General features: G+C 34.6%; 1 pseudogene; it reads left to right on the top strand.

Annotated features, from left to right (window-relative positions):
* Window positions 1-835: 835 nt before the first annotated feature.
* On the top strand, window positions 836-1,391 carry LOC101697630 (PRELI domain containing protein 3B pseudogene; annotated as a pseudogene).
* Window positions 1,392-14,048: the final 12,657 nt, after the last annotated feature.

Raw genomic sequence — 14,048 nt, 5'->3', positions numbered from 1 at the left:
AAAACTGAACCAAGAGGACTTAAAAATCTTGAACAGTCCAATAACAGGAAATGAAATTGAAGCAGTAATTTAAAAAGCTGCTGAACAGGAAAAGCCCGGGATCTGATGGATTCACAGCTGAATTTTATAAGAACTTCAGGAAAAATCTAAAACAGACACCTATCAATGTTTTTAATAAAATTGAGAGGGAAGAACTTCCAAAAATCATTCACAAAAGCTAACATTATCCTGATCCCAAATTGAGACAAGGATCTAGCCAAAAAAGAGAACTGTAGGCCACTTTTTCTCTAATAAAGACAGATGAAAAAATCCTTAACAAAATACTGGAAAACAGAATGCAACAAATCATGGAAATTATCATACCCCATAACTAAGTAGGTTTAATCCCTACAAGAATGGTTCAACATACACAAATTAATTAATGTAATTCATCACATAAACAGATGCAAGGGTCAAACTCACACAGTCATCTCAATGGATGTGGAAAAAAGGTTTGACAAAATCCAATATCCATTCATGATTTAAAGAAACCTGAAGAAAACAGATATAGAAGGCCTTTATGTCAATATGATAAAAGCCATTTATGACCAACATACTGGTAACATTATATTAACTAGATTAAATGGAGGAAAATTGAAATCCTTCCCTCTAAAATCAGGGACAAGATAAGGATGTCCATTATCTCTGTTCAACATAATCCCAAAACATTAGCCAGAGCAATCAGTCAAGTGAAAGAAATAAAAGGGATATATATAGGATAGAACAAAATCAAAATAGCATTATTTGGAACATTGAGCAGGCCACCAGCACCATGTAGACCTGAACTTTGGAGCACATATTTGGCCACCCATGGGAAACTCTTACAATAACTGCAATGCAGAAATGGACAAAACCTATGAACCCGAGTGTGGTTGGAGTTGACGTGCAGGACAGACATATAGATCCCTCTGGAAAGCTGAACAGCCACAGACTTCTCAGCACAGAGTGGGGACTGCCTTCCATTGTGAAGTCTATCATTGCTGTAGTAAGAATCAAAACATATATGCAAGAACATTCTGTAGTTGATTCTGTGGAGAAAACAACGGAACTTAAGTTGAGTAATATTTCATTTACAAATATGGTTCCAGTAGATGAGATATGTATATACAAACCACATCCTCAGGACCTAGAAAAAACTATTTTGAGTTAAGAAGCCATAATCACAGTGAAAGGAATCAGCCTCAGCAGTTGAAGGACTGATGGCAAGCACGATATCTTAAAATGCTAATAAAGGCAGAGAAGCAATGGAATGGGTAATACATAAATTAAATGCTGAGATTGAAGAATTGGCAGCTTCAGCAAGAGGAAGCATAGGGACACCAATGGCAGCAGCAGCATTTGTAGAGAAATGACAAAGAAAGTCGGTACACAGCACTAGGTCCCCCAGGTCTCTCCGAGCTGACATTGTATTAATTTGTTGTTAAAAGCACAACTATATGTTAGGTAGAAGTTTTTTGAGAAGCTGGAGTAAGGCTATGTGGTTATCATCAAAACATAAAGATACAGGACCAATAACAAATGCTGATGGGGTTGTGTGGCGAAAGGAACCCTTCTCCATTGTTGGCAGGAGTAGAGACTGGTGCAACCACTGTGGAAATCAATATGGAGATAGCTCAGAAAACGAGGATTAGAGGTCCCATTTGACCCAGCTATTCCTCTGCTGTGTATTGTCCCAAAAGAATTAAAAGAATCATACCACAGCGATATATGCGCACCCATATTTATAGCGGCACAGTTTGTAATAGTTGAAACTTGGAAACAACCCCATTGCCCATCAACTGGAGACTGGATAAAGAAGATGTGGGGTTTTGAAGAAATAAAATGGAGTACTACAGAGCCATAAAGAAAGAGAATCTATAGACATTTATTTATTTATTTATTTATTGTGTTAAATTCTTTTATTGGTACATTGTAGGTATACAACACAATTACATTTCTCATTGGGAATTGTATCTTTATATAATGCATCTTGGTTCTTATTTTTTCCCCATTTCTAGCCCTCCCTTGATCCCCTCCACCCTTCCCTATTTACAAAGACTTTATTTCCATTTTTTCCATTTCTCATCATTTTTTCCTTTCCCTTCTTTCCTTTCCCCTGCCCCTCCCACTACTGCTACCCCTTTGCACCTTTTCTTCCTATGTTGCATTATTGATTATTCATTCTAATCATTGGTACATTTTAGGTATACAATATAATGACATTCATCATTGGAAATTTGCACCTTTACATAGTCTCTCTTGGTTCTTATTTTTCACCCTTGCCCAGCCCTCCCTTCAACCATTCCAGTCCTCCCTATTTACAAAGATTTAGTTCCTATTTTTCCATTTTCTCATATTAATCCCATTCCCTTCTATCCTTTCCCAAAGCCCTCCCACTTCCTTCCCCTTTGACCCTTTTCTTCCTATTTCACATGACCTATTATACATTTAGTCCTTATTTGCACTTTCAGTTTCTCACATCAGAGAAACTATTCGGTATTTACATGCGTGTGTCCTACTTATTTCACTTAAGAGTATTGCCTCAATGTGCATCCACTTAGCTATAAATGTCTCTAATTTCTCATGTTTTATGGCTGAGTAGTACTCCATTTTAAAAAAAAACCACATTTTCTTTATCCAGTCTCCAGTTGATGGGCATTTGGGCTGTTTCCAAGTTTTAGCTATTACAAACTGCGCTGCTAAGAACATGGGTGCACATATATCACTGTGGTATGATTGTTTTAATTCTTTGGGGAAGATCCTCAGCAGTGGAATAGCTCGGTCAAATGGGACTTCCAGTCCTAGTTCTTTGAGATATCTCCATACTGATTTCCACAGTGCTTGCACCAGTCTACACTCCCACCAGCGGTGGAGCAGGGTTCCTCTTTCCCCACAGCCCCACCAGCATTTGTTATTGGTGGATTTCATGATAGCAGCCATTCTTTCTGGAGTGAAGTGGAATCTCAGCATTGTTTTCATTTGCATCTCTCTAATGACCAGTAATGTTGAACATTTTTTTCATGTATTTATTTGCTGTTTCTACTTCTTTGTCTGAGAAATGTCTGTTCATTTCAGATGCCCATTTTTCGATTGGGTCTTTAAATTTGGGAGGTCTGATCTTTTTAAATTCTTTATAGGTTCGAGATAGTAGACCTTTGTCTGAGGAAAAGCAGGTGAAGATTTGTTCCCACATTGTGGGTTGTCTCTTCACACTGCTGGTGGTTTCTCTTGTTGTGCAGAAGCCTTTTAATAAGAAGAGATCCCATTTGTTGATTGTTTGTGCTAGTTCATGGGCAACTGAGGTTTTGTTCATAAAATCTTTTCCTACACTGATGTTTTCAAGGGTTCTACCTAACCTCTGTTCCAACTGGTTCAGAGTTTCTATTTGAATATTTAGATCTTTAATCCATTTTGATTTTAGTTTAGTGCATGGTGAGAGATACAGGTCTAGTTTTAACGTTTGGCAAGTTGAAGCCCAATTTTTCCAGCACCATTTATTACAGAGGCTATCTTTCCTCCAGTGAGGGTGTTTGGCTCCTTTGTCAAAGATGAGATGGCTGAGATTGTTTTCTGCTTTATATCCTCTATTGGCTCTTTTGGTTGTACCAATCCCCCCTTTTACATAGTTGTTGGAGAGATCACAATATACACCCTTTATTATAATCTACATGCATGAATATTATACTATTAAAAGCCTAGAAACAAAAAAAATTTTGTTGATTCTTTCGAAGAACCAACTCTTGGCTTCATTGATTTTTTGTATCATTCTCTTAGTCTCCAATGCATTGATTTCTCCTCTGATCTTTATAATTTCCTCCCTTGTATGAGCGTTGGGGTTGTCCTGCTCTTCTTTTTCTAGAACCTTGAGGTACAGCATCAGGTTGTTTAATTGGGCTCATTCTGTTTTCCTAATATGCATATTCACTGCTATGAATTTCCCTTGTAAGACTGCTTTCTTTGTGTCCCATAGATTCCGATATGTTGTATCGTCATTTTCATTTAATTGAAGGAACTGTCTGATTTCTTCTTTAATTTCCTCTGTGACCCATTGGTTACTCAGGGGTGTGTTGTTCAATTTCCACGTGTTTATGAAATTTTTTGAGTTTCTTTTGCTATGGATCTCCAATTTCATGGCACTATGGTCTGATAATATACAGGGAATAACTTCAATTCCTTTGCACTTACTTAAACATGTTCTATGTGTGAGTATGTGGTCTATTTTGGAGAATAACCCATGTGCAGCTGAGAAGAATGTGTATTCTGATTTTGTGGGGTGGAAGACTCTGTAAACATCTGTTAAGTTCATTTGTTCAAGAGTTCGATTGCGTTCTAGTATTTCATTACTTATTTTTTGCCTAGTTGATCTATCTATTTGTGACAGTGGGGTGTTGAGGTCCCCCACTACATACATATATGCACTTGTATTAGTGCATATATGACTTTTCATGTCCGTTAGCTTTTGTTTTATATAGTTGGGTGCACTAGTGTTTGGTGCATAGATATTTATGACTGTCATCTCTTCCTCCTGGATTCTTCCCTTTACAAGGATGCAGTGTCCTTCTTCATCTCTCTTAATCAGTGTTGGCTTGAAATCTACTTGATCTTCCAAGAGGATAGCTACTCCTGCTTTTTTGGGGGGTTGCTGTCACATACAGTATTGTTTTCCACCCTTTAACTTTCAGTCTATGAGTTTCCTTTTGAATTAAGTGTGTTTCTTGTATGCAGCATAGTGTTGGATTTTGCTTCTTGACCCATTCTGCCAGTCTATTTCTTTTGATTGGTGAAATGAGACCATTAACGTTGATGGTTATAACTGAAACGTATTGACTTGTCATTGCCATGACTTTTTCTTTTTGTTGGGTTCTCCCCCTTTACATTTAATTTTTTGTCATGACAGATGGGCTCATTCTGCTTTGCTTCCTGGGGTTGTGATCATCAATGTGTGTTCCTAGGATATTGTGTAAAATTCTTTGTAGTGCTGGTTTGGTATTCACGAAGTTCCTATGGTGCTCTTTGTCATGAAAGTATGTTATTTCTCCATCCATTTTGAAAGATAGTTTTGCAGGGTACATCAATCTGGGTTGGAGGCTGTTTTCTTTTAGGGCTTGGAATATGTCACTCCAAGCTCTTCTTGCCTTGATGGTTTGTGTTGAGAAGTCTCCTGTGATTCTGATGGGCTTTCCTTTGTATGTGATTTGTTTCTTTTCTCTGACTGCTTGTAGAACTTTGTTCTTCTGTTGTGTTTCTGGAATCTTAACAATTCTATGCCTATGTGTAGATTTTTTTTGATCAAGCCTATTTGGAGTCCTGTATGCCTCACTTATCTGTATGTCAAGCACTTTTCCCATGCTTGGGAAGTTTTCTGCCATTATTTCTGTGAAGAGATTTTTTAAGTCATCTGCACTCTCTCCTGTTTCTTCATTGAGCCCAATCAGTCTTATGTTATTCTTCTTTGCATCATCTAGCAGCTGCTGGATTGATTTCTCATGTTCCCTTATAAATTTGAAGCAATTTTCTTTTCCTGGTCACTAATTGCAATCTTATCTTCTATATCTGAAATTCTGTCCTCACATTGGCTCATTCTGCTGTGGAGACTTTCAATGGAGTTTTTTCATGTCCTGCAAATCTATTTGCATCTGTTTTATGGATTCCATTTGTTTCTTATGTTGGGATTCCATGATGTTCCTGAGCTCCTCTCTAGATTTATTAATCATGTCTTGCACTAGGGGCATAATTTCTCCTGTTATCTGAGAAATTATTTCTGATTTCATTTTTTCCAGATCCCCTTTTGTTGCCAGTTCAGTGGGTCCAGGTGGTTGAGTATCAGAGGGTTCCATCTCATTTCCCTTTGGGGTTTCTGTAGGTGATCTGGAAGTCTGGTTTTGAGACTTATTTACATGTTTTCTCATTTCGACTGGGGCAGGGGGCTGTTAGCGCCTGCACAGATTACCTCCTCTGAGCTGGGAGAGTTGGGACAGGGGCCGGGAGCAGCGGTAGGGATGGTGACCCAAAAGCCCTTTCCTGTGGGCTGGGAGCAGCGGGAGGGATGGTGGCTGGGAAACCCCTTCCTCTGGACCAGGAGCAGTGGGATGGGGGCTCAGAACCCCCTCCCTCTGTCTATAGACATTTATAGCTAAATGGATGCATATTGAGGGCATACACTTAAGTGAAATAAATTGGACACACATGTAAATACTGCATAGTTTCTCTGGTGTGAAAAACTGAAAGTGTAAATAAGGATCAGAATGTATAATTGATAATGTGAAATAGGAAGAAAAGGTCTAAAGGAGTAAGGGAAGTGGGAGGGCTAGGGGAAAGGAAAGAAGAGAAAAGAAAAAATATGATAAAAGGAAAAAATGGAAACAAAGTGTTTGTAAATAGGGAAGGGTGGGGGGCGGTGAAAGGAGGGCAGGTGAATGGGGAAAAAATAAGAACCAAGATACATCATGCAAAGGTACAAGATCCCAATGATGAATGTAACTGTACTGTATACCTAAAATGTACCAATAAACTTAATTAAAAAAATACAATGATACAGGGGTTCTAAATTACAGGGATCATCTGATGTTGGCATGATTTGAAATGACTAATTGTTAGGGTTCCAGTATTTATGTGAAAATGTAAAACTTTTTTTAAAGTATTTGGGAAAAATTGGTATTGACAATGAGTCTTCTTAAGGTGGAATGTCAAAACTTTCCAGACATTGATACTTTACCTGGCTTTTGGCCAACCACAGAACAAAGCAGAGCCACCCCTTACGTATGCGCAGTTGCTTTACTGCTGCAAACTAGAACTGTGTTCATGAAGAACTCACTTTTAAAGAACAAATTATATAATTGTAAAAGACATTAATTTGTATAAAATAACTTGTTCTCTAGAAACCACAGTGTTTTGATTTGGTACTTAAATGATATTTTAGGAGTGAAAATTATCATTAAAGTAATATATGACTCCAACAAAAATATTATTTTATTATATTAAAGAATACTTTGTTGGTTTGCCAAAAGTTTTATAACTTAGTAATGGTATCACCTTCCTTGGATTTGTACCTTATGACTAAGCATGTTGAACCATAGGCTGGTTATACTAACTAAAAAATAAAGTCATTACCTGAGTTTTCCAGCACACTTAAACATAACTTAACATTTAGAACAGCTGTTCACATCTTTTAGCATTTCACATTTGCTTAACTTATGAATTACCATGTGTCAAGAATCATGGTTTTGTAATTACTAAGGCATGATATGTCAGGTTATTTGAATATAATTACTTTTTGAGGTAATTGCGACTACAAAACATCTTTTTTACATGAGGAGCTGTATACATCATTTGAAATTACTCAAATGATGTCTTGATCTGAAAGCATAAATCTCAGTTACTTAATGTTTGTAATAATATGGTACCACAGTGGGGTTGTGGGGGTATTGGGGGAGAAAATTAAGTAATGAGGGAAGTGGAAAGACCTACACTAAGTAAATTCCGCTGCAGGTTTTATTTATCAGGAATCCTTATTTTGGATAACAGGGTGGCTGCAAGTGGAAAATAATCCAGTAAATGTATTTTGTTTAGTATTTTGTACTGGGCAGTTAACCACTAAATGATATCTTTGATACTTGGAAATGTTGTATACAATTTTTTTTAAGTGATTATCTTTTCCCTTTATTTTACAGTGCTTAATATGATTGACTTTTAGCTGGATCTCCTATAAAAAGACCAGTTATACTTATACATAAACCACAGAAACAGTACCAAATTTTTAATTAGTCTTTTTCTATGTAAAATATTGTGTGGCATAAGAATTCTTAGGACATTTGTAAATTATGTTAAATTCTGATAAGTTTTCTGACATTTTTTGTAACCTAAGATGGTTTTTACAAATGAAATACCATTTCAGCTAAAATATAAATTGTGAAATACATATTAATATTTGACAAAATGTCACTTTTATAATTTGTGTAAATTGTATTTGTTCTAAAAATGTGTAATGCCTAATGATAAATTATCTCTAAACCAACCTTATCATATCCTTTGTATGATTGTTTTGTCTAATGATAAAACATCTATGAATTTTCATTTTCCAATGTAGTAAGCTGCATCTATCTAAATACTTAATGATTTATAGCTTCCATTAAAATATAAACAAGCTCACAGCAAGTTCATTGGAAAGGACTAAACTGGAATAAATGTTGAATACAGCTATTAAGCATCTTATCCTATTTAATATTAAGATGAACTTACAAGAATTAAAATGGTCTATGTTAATACTTTCTTTTAACCATAAAAAAATCATTATTTGAAGATGACATGATGTTTTCCTTACAAGATTCCAAGAAATAATAAACAAACAGCAGTGTAACAGGATAAAAGATAAACACACAAAAATCAATAGAATTCCTATACACTAATAATGAACACATTGAAAAAGTAATTAGGAAAACAATTCTATTCATATCACTGGGAAATGCACAAATAAATGCAAATTAAAACTACACTGAGATACCATCTTACACCAGAAAGAATGGCTGTCACTAAAATAACAACACAATTTATAATAGCTAGATCTTGGAAACAGTGCATGTATCCATCAACAGATGAATGGATAAGGAAATTGTGGTATTTATACAAAATGGCGTACTATACTGCCATAAAGAAAGATAAATTTGAGCCATTCATCGGTAAATAAATTCAGCATGAGAACATAATATTAAGGAAAATAAGTCAGACACATAAGCTCAAATATCACATGGCTTCTCTTATATGAGAAACACAAAATACATATGAATAGACAAATAAAGGACAAAATAGAAGAGAGCCAAATAGGAAGTAGGAAGAAATTCAAAGGCTTCCTCAAATTACATACTTCATTATTTCAAAAGTATTTTCATATATATGCTAATTTGTTTCATTTATACTGCTAGTTTATCTTAGATCATTAAAAAGAAAATTATGTATTATCTATTTTTTCTTGTCTGTAATAATCTTTGTTTTTTTATTCATTAAGCTTATTGGTACATTTTAGGTATACAATACGATGACATTCATCATTGGGAATTTGTATCTTTACATAATACATCTTGGTTCTTATTTTTCCCCATTCTCCTGCCCTCCTTTCAACCCTTCCAGCCCTCCCTATTTACAAGGACTTTGTTTACATTTTTTTCTTTTCTTACATTTTTTCCTTTCCCTTCTTGACTTTTTGCTACACCTGCCACGTCCCCTTCCCCTTGTAATAATCTTTTTGATTTATGCCTTGTACTCTGAGAGACTACTTTGAAGTTAACAATACACAGTATATTAACTATTATCATTTTATTATTGTTGCGACATTTTGTTCTATTTTATTTTTATTTTTTTGTTCTATTTTAATACAATAAAAAACAAGCAATGTACAAAAAAGGAATGAAAAAGGCAAAATCACAACAGACATGGCCAAAATCTAAAAGAGCATAACAACTACATTTAAAACCTGTACTCCAATAACTTAGAGAATCCAAAAGAACTGGATAGATTCCTAGGTACATACAGACTATCAATATTGAAAAAAAATGTCAAAACCCTGAAAAACCCAACAATACACAATGAAATTAAAGTAGTAACAAAAACAAAAACCCTACCAAATGTGAAAAGCCCAAGATCCAATAAAGTCACTGCTGAATACAAGAACTTTAGGAAGACCTAATGCCAATACTCCTCAAACACTTTAATGAAATTGAAAGAGGAGTACTTTAAAATCCTTTCTGGAAGCTGGCATTATCTTGATTCCATAACCAGACTAGGGTCACCTCAGAAAAGATAACTACAGACCAATCTGTTTTATTAACATAGACACAAAATATCCTCAACAGGATACTGGCAAACAAAATGCAACAAATCATTGAACTAATCATACATCATCACCAAGTAGGCTTCAATCCAGAGGTGCAAGTATGTTTCAACATATACAAACCAATAAATATATCACATAAGCAGAAATAAGGAAAAAATAACATAATCATCTCAATATATGCACAAAATTCAAAATCCATTCTGAAAAAAAATCCTTCAAACAAATAGGTATACAAAAACCTTATCTAAATCTAATATAACCTACTCATGACAAACCCACTAACATCATATTAAGAAGGGAATAAGTGATATCTTTTCTAGTAAATCATGAACCAGAAAAAGATATTCATTATCACCACTACTTTTCAATACAGTGTTCACATCCTTAGCTAGAACAATGAGGCAAGATAGGAAAAAGTCAAATTGTAGTTATGAGCAAATGACATGATCCTGCACATAAAAGGCTCAAAAGTACTCACCAAAGACTCCTACAATTAATATCCCAATTCACCAATATAACAGGATACCAAATCAACACACAAAAGTTGATAGCATTCCTGTATACCAATAAGAAACTCACTGAGAAAGAAATTAGGAAAACAGTATCATTCATAATAACATCAAGAAAAGCCAAACACGAGTAAACCTAGTAGAGTAAGTGAAAGACATCTACAGTGAAAAACTACAGTACACTGGAAAAAGGAGATCGAGGGAGACATCAGAAAATGGAAAGATATCCCCTGTTTCTGAATAAGCAGAATGAATGTTGTCAAAATAGCCATACTTCCAAAACTGATATGTAGATTTAATGTAAACTCAATTAAAATAGCAACATCATCCCCTACAGAACTGGGGGAATCTATTTTTAAAGTCATACGAAGCCATAAGTGACCCAGAATAGCAAAAGCAATTCTGGGAAACAATAGCAAAGCTATTTTATGGACAAAAGACTAATATTTGAAAAATTTAAAGAAGCAAACAAAAATTAGTCCAGCCCCAATATAAAAGAACCAATCCAAAACATGGGTAACTGCAATGAATACACACTTCTCAGAAGAAATACAAATGGACAATAAATTCATGAAAAAGTGCTCAACATCCTTGGCCATCAGAGAAATACAAATTAAAACAACATTGAGATTTCATCTGTCTTCAGAAAGAATGGATACCATTGATAAATCCAATAACAAATGCTGATGAAGCTATGAGGGAAAGGAACCCTTCTAGATTGTTGGTGGGGATGTAAACTAGTACAACCACTACGGCAACTTGTATGGAGATTCTTCAAAAAACTAAAAATATAAATTCCATTTGACCCAGCTATTCCCCTTCTAAGTGGTTTCCCAAAAGAGTTAATGACATCATATAATGGTGATACATACATACCCTTTTTTTATAGCAGCACAACGTATAATAGCTGAATCTTGGAAGCAGCCTATATGTCCATCAATAGATGAATCAATAAAGAAAATGTGGTATTTGTACACAATGGAGGTATTTATTCTGTCATAAAGAAGAATAAACTTATTTATAGGAAAATGGATGCACCTTGAGACCTTAATGTTAATTGAAACAAATCAGACTTACAAAGTTAAATATTTCATGGTTTCTTTATGTGAGAAATCTAGAATATAAACAACAGAATAAAAGGTAGATAATAGGAAATAGGGAGATAGGAGATGGAGGATTGGGGGAGGGAAGGGAGGAGAAGTTTAAAAAAATTAAATATATTATGTAAATGTACCAACTACCCATGAGGAATGTAAACATTATGTACTGCAAATGTGTTCTAAAAGCATATAAAATACAAAAAATAAAATTAAGTTTTTAAAAGATTATGTTTTAACCTAATATGTCCTAAATATTATTTCAACATGTATTCAATATGAAAATTATTCGTGAAGAAATATACACAACTGGAATTAAATAAAGGGCCATAAATTAACCCTCAAAAATGCAAAGCTATCCCCTGATCCTCGATAGACAGAACCAATATTGTCAAAATGGACATATTTCCAAAACTCATATACATATTTAACACAATCCCAGTCAAAATACCAACAGCATTACTTATAGAACTAGAGAAAACCGTCCTAAAATTAACATGGAACTGGAAGATAGCTAGAATAGCAAAAGCAGTCCTGGGCAGCACAAGCAAAGCAGGGGCACAAAATCCCAGATTTCAAGTTGTAATACAAAGCTACAGTGACAAATACAGCATGGTACTGGCACAAAAACAGACAGGTGGATGAAGAGAACAGAATAGAGGGTGCAGAAACAACCACAATCACATTCAACTATCTGACCTTTGAAAATGGGGCCAAAAACACATGCTGGAGAAAAGACAGAATCTTTAACAAATGGTGCTTGGAAAATTAACTATGCATAAACAAAAGAGTGAATCTAGACCAATATCTCTCACTATGTAGTAAACTAAAATAAAAATGCAACAAAGTCTTAAATATTAAAACAGTGTCTCCTAGAAGATAAAATAGGTAAAATTCTTGAAGACATAGGCTGAGGCAAGAACTTTCTGAACAGAACCCCAGTGGCACAGAAAATGGTACCAAGAAACAAAAAGTGGGATCATATTAACAAGCTACTCCACAGCAAAGAAAACAACCAACAGAGTAAAGAGACAACCTACAGAATGGGAAAAATGTGTCCGCAACTCCTCAGATAAAAGTAATAATATCTAGGATATATAAAGAATCAAAAAAAAAATAGGCCCTCCAAAATAAAAGTCCCAATTTTAATAATGGGCAAGTGATATGAATTGACACATACCAAAACAAGAAGTGAAAATAGCTAATAAATACATGAAAAATTTTTCAACATCACTGGCCTTTAGAGAAATCCAAATTAAAACAACACTGAAATTTCATCTTATTCCACAAAGAATAGCTATCATCAAGAAATCAAATAAAAACAAATACTGTCTTCAAATGGAAAGGAGAACAAGGGAGGAGGGAGGGGGGAAAGGAAAGAAAGGAAAAGAATAGAAAAAATGGAAACAAATCTTTCGTAAATAAAGAGGAAAAGAAAGTTTGAAGGGAGGGGAGGGGATTGGGAAAAAAGAATCAAGATGTATTATGTACAGGTACAAATGACCTATAATGAATGTCATCAATATGTATATCTAAAATATGCCAATAAAATTCATTAAATTAAGTAATTCTCCTCAAGAGATAAAGGAAAGAATGAATATTGTCAAGGCTGCAGGGGAAAAAGGATTGCTGGTAGAAATGTAAACTAGTACAACCATTATGGAAATCATTATAGAGATTCCTCAAAGAAATACCATTCAATGCCAGCTATTCCTTTTCTGGGCATCTTCCTGAAAGAGTTAAATAAATCATGTTACAGTGATACAAGCCTACCCTTGTTTATAGCAGCACAATTCATGATGGCTAAATCTTGGAAGCTGCCTATATGTCCATCAACAGATGAATGGATAAAGAAAATGTGGTATTTATACACAATGGAGTACTGCTCTGCCAGAAAGAATAATAAACTTGAGTAATTTGTAGGAAAATGGATGCACCTCAAAACCACAATGTTAAGTGAAATAAATCAGACACACAAGTTTAAATATCATATGGTTTCTCTTTTAGGAGAAATCTAAATTATAAATAAATTAAGGGGCAAAATAAAAGATATATAATATGATGCCAAGAGATAGAACGTTTAAAAAGGGAAAGGAGTCAAAAAGTTGGAGGAAGGGGTATGGAGGGGAGGACAAGTTGATAAAAAATGGATTAATATGTACTTTGTGCACATACTAACTTGCCATGTTGAGTGTAGTCATGCACTGAAAATATGTAGCAATAAAGAATAAAATTGATAGCCTTGAGGTATAATCTACATAATCAAAACATTTCCCTTTTAAAGTGTACAATTTAGCATAGATTTTATTTTCTCTACTGGAGAATTACTCAATTGTCCCAGATACATAATTTCAGAACATTGTCATCACTTCATTAAAAAAAATCCTTGTACCAATTAAATAATTCTTCCCATCATTTCTTGGAAGCTACTAATTTATTTTCTAGCTCTATAGATTTGCTTATTCCAGACACTTCATATAAATGAGTCATTTAGTATGTGACAGTTTCTATCCCATTTTTTTCACTTAACACAGTAGTGTGAGGTTCATTAGTGTTACAGCAGGTACCTCATTCTTTTTTCATTGCCAAATAATATTC

The sequence above is a fragment of the Heterocephalus glaber genome, unplaced genomic scaffold (genome assembly GCF_053883595.1).
Source record: "Heterocephalus glaber isolate CG9 unplaced genomic scaffold, H.glaber_assembly_v1.0 deba00001613, whole genome shotgun sequence".
Taxonomy (NCBI): Eukaryota; Metazoa; Chordata; class Mammalia; order Rodentia; family Bathyergidae; genus Heterocephalus; species Heterocephalus glaber.
Note: the sequence above shows the minus strand (reverse complement) of the source record. Positions and strands in the feature narration are given on the sequence as shown.